Here is a 4,090-nt window from a genome sequence, read left to right on the forward strand (position 1 = left end):
AAAAAAAAAATGACGGGACGTTACCTTGAAGAGAGCCTGACGTATTCTAATAGGCCGGAGCTTTCGCGCCGGCACACCCGGGGATACCGATTCCTTCCTTTTCTCTTTTCTCTTTTTCTTTGATAAATTGAAAGGTGTGAGGAGGTGGGAGGAAGAGACTGCTCTTTTCATCAGGACCTCGGTATCCGTTACGACGTGGGGCATCCCGGTTTCCTCGCGATCGTGTATATAGTATCAGAAGGCAGGGTCGGTCTCTCTCTCTTTCTCTCTCTCTCTCTCTCTCTCTCTCTCTCTCTCTCTCTTTCTCTCTCTCTCTCTCTCTCTCTCTCTCCATGTAAATGTAAGATACGCGTATCTATATCCAGAAGCGTCTGTCTACAGGAACTTAGCTATAAAATATTCTTTACATCGTCATTTGAAACTTAGCTACCGGAGAGAAAATATCTTTTACATCAAAATAGATCGCGGTAGATCTCGATAAATCGCTACAGTCGAGTCTGGACGTCGGCGTGATCTCACGGTCAATTACTCTAACGGTGACGTATTTTTTTCTCTCTTTCGTTCTTTCTTTCTTAAATGTTACACTATTGAGTTCTGGAATAGTATTTCTCCTGAAACATACAATGTCGCTTCTTTCAATATTTTTAAATGTAAACTTCATGGATTACCTTCGTAATCGTCAATTTTTAGCTGTAGCTAATTATTCTTAAATCTTTAAGATAATATAATGATAGTACATTTATTTCTTGCTGGATTACTTATGTTGTTTGCTCTTTCAAATTATACATCCACACGTCTATTAACACACACGCATGCGCGCGAGCGTTTTCTTTTTTTATACATATATAAAATTTATATTGTATTTTAATCATAATTCAATTTTATATGCTTCTTAAATTTTTTGTAATTTGTGCGCTTGGGAGGACCTCAAACACGTACAAGTTACAAAATTAAGTCTCAGAGTGCAAAATAAATTTAATTCTCTCTCTCTCTCTCTCTCTCTCTCTTTCTTCATGGAACTGTTGTTAATACGATCGTCTTGGGCGGTGTTGGCGGATTCTCGCGTCAAACAATGAACCCACCGGACACGGAATTTGCCTCTCTGTGCCGCAACGGCGAGAAGCGGAGTGCGCGATACAGTGCACAGATAGCGTGGCCAGAAAAAGGCCCTCCTTTCAGAGAAGTCTGACTCGCTCTGATAAGCCGACGTACCGAGATTATACACGCTAGCGCCACCCGGTCGATGACTACGCTGATAATGATGTTGATGATCCCTAGGTACGTAGGATTTTATCTAATGGCACGAAGATGCCACGTTTCAGCGTCAGCAGCGATCATGGGAACGAACATGCGATCGCTAATGAGATAGGACGGTCAGCGGGACGTTTCTTCGCCGACTGTATACAGAAACGAGTCGAGAGGCTCGTTTATGCCACTCGGAATAGCGACTTCCGAAGCGTCGACGAAATACCGATCGATAGACATTTCGAATTCAAACATAGTTTTGCACACGATGTATCAATAAAAAAGTTATGTCATATTTCAAAATAATAGTAGGTATAAAATAATAGTTTAGGAATGTAATATCGTTCAGTTACCGCAACAACGATGTAACTAAAAAGTTGTCATTTTTTTTAGTTACTTCAGTTATTTGCAGAAAAAGAATGGAAAAAAGAACACACTTTACAAGAACATATTTTTTTATACTCAATTATTAAACTGAAATTATACTCCAAAATTAATATTACAAAATTTTAATGATTCAAAATATTGAAATTTATTTGAAAGTTATGAATTTTTTAATCTTGTGTCGTTGTCATGGCAAACAAGTGATTTGACTAGGGATACACCCGGAAGTATCCGGAAAGTATCCGGTATCATCCGGCACTTTTTTACTATCCGACTGGATATCATTAGTATCCGGGAATATATCCGGTTGAAATTTTATATCATTAAATTGTTGATTTGTTATTATATAAATGTTTTAGAAATAAGTATGCATATTCATAATGCCACATTAATATATACAATATATACTTTTTCTGTTTTTTTTTTAATTTTTTAGAAGACAGTTTCCCGAAATCCAGTCGGATATCCGGGAAATGTCGGAAGAAGAAATTGCCTTCTCGGGTATCCGACCGAATATTCGATGCTGCATTCTGTCTGGATATCCGATATCCGGTATCCGGTAATTTTACGATCCGGTGCATCCCTAGATTTGACCAAGTTTTAGTATATCGTGTTGTAGAAGACTACTCCGAAAATTGGTTGATACCGAGAGCCACTAAATCTGTATCTATTGTAATGTAAAGTTGTTCCTGCCGTAGCGATTTTTTACCCAATCATATTACTATCACCATTATCGCTATAAATTACTGCTTATTCAGATTCCATAAATTTTGTAACCACGAGAAAGAGAGGAAGGGAGAAATTAAAGAGTCACGCGAGGATTTAAATTTTAAATACATGGACGTCGCATTCGGAGCGGGACAGATAGCGGCCGGTGCGGCGCGACGTTAGTATTACCTCGCTATTCAAAAGACGGGCGCTGCAACACGGTAGCGAACTCTCTAACTCTCTGTCTCTCATCCTCGGAGAGATCGGGGACATAAATCTCTCGGTGTGTTTAAAATATGTTGCGAGGTGAGGCGATTTTTTCCCTGGGCGAGAGAGCCAACCAGCAGCGACGCACCGCGCCGCGCCGCGCTGCGCCACGCCACGCCGGAGTCATCGGGTGCGTCACGGATCCCGTGACAATAAAATAGATAGCGGGCAGTTATGTGTGTGATCTACCCTATATGAGGCCTGCCCTTCATCCGTTTATACAGAGCTAACAAGATGTTTCACGGATCACCGTAGTGCCGAGGGATCGGATACGCTTTGGAGGTCTCTCGGCCGGATTTCAACTCGGCCGGACGCTGACGAGCGAGGCGGACTGGAACTCTGCATACATTAAATGCTACATTTCGATGTTCTCCGGTCTGCACAGCAGGACTCGTGGAAAAATCGCGTTTGCGTTCTTAACATTTCGTTTCGTTTCGGCGGAATGTCTTAGTATCTTCAGTTGGAATGTTCAAAATTACTCAAACATCGTTACTAAAACGATGAGTATACTTTTGAATATGTCTGCGCCGTGAAAATAAAAGAAATCAATGCTTTCTTTGTTCGAATGAAGAATAAGAACATTAAGAGGTTGATTAGGGATTTACTTTGTAAAACCGAACTCTTCTAGACATCAGTCACTGACTATTGAGAATGAATCATCGAGTCGGTAAAATAATATACACTATCACTTAAAAGTATTTGCTCATTCTGAGTTTTGTAAGTATCATTTTTTACGACTAAATTTTTTCCTCCGGCCTAATTCTATTATATTATTCTTTTTATAAGCGGAAAGAACGATTGCTGAAAGATTTGCTAAATACAGATCTGAAGATCATTATGTTGTTAATTAAAAAATGATGAGCAAAGCTGCAAAAAATTTTGATGCTAGCAATTAATTTGAATTTCCAACAAAATTATTTTGATAATCCAACAAAATCATCTTCAGATCTGTATAGCAAAATCATTCTTTCTGTGTATATAGAATGCAAAATTTTAAACTAACAAACACTATTATTAACTTTATTTTAATCAAACATAAGGTTGCGTTTGCTTTGGACGCTCACGTGTTTAATAAATGTTTAATCATCATTCTGTCTTTATAGTTCATTAGACATAAAACAAGGATAGAAGTACCGAAAGCGTCCAAATCGAACGCAATTATAATTTCTAGAATCTCAATTTATAATATCTAGAAGAGTAAGAAAGAAGAGTGAAACTTGCTGTTTCTCTTTTAATTAAGAAAGATAAAGTGAACAAGTATTTTTGAGCGATAGTGTATATGATACAACTTTCGTTGTTTAATGTAAAAAAATTAAAAAGATAGTTTAAACTTTAAACTACAATAATACGACACGCGATCCCGTTCACTCATTAATAAAACTCTGATGAGTCAAACCGATCATTCGTTTTATTGTACGACTCGAGATTATGTTTAAAAAAAATTACATCCTTTCACGGGGAGAGGAACCTGTGCCTACTTTTTGAA

Source organism: Mycetomoellerius zeteki, unplaced genomic scaffold (assembly GCF_001594055.1).
Source record: "Mycetomoellerius zeteki isolate Tzet28-1 unplaced genomic scaffold, Tzet1.0 scaffold73, whole genome shotgun sequence".
In the NCBI taxonomy this organism is placed as follows: domain Eukaryota; kingdom Metazoa; phylum Arthropoda; class Insecta; order Hymenoptera; family Formicidae; genus Mycetomoellerius; species Mycetomoellerius zeteki.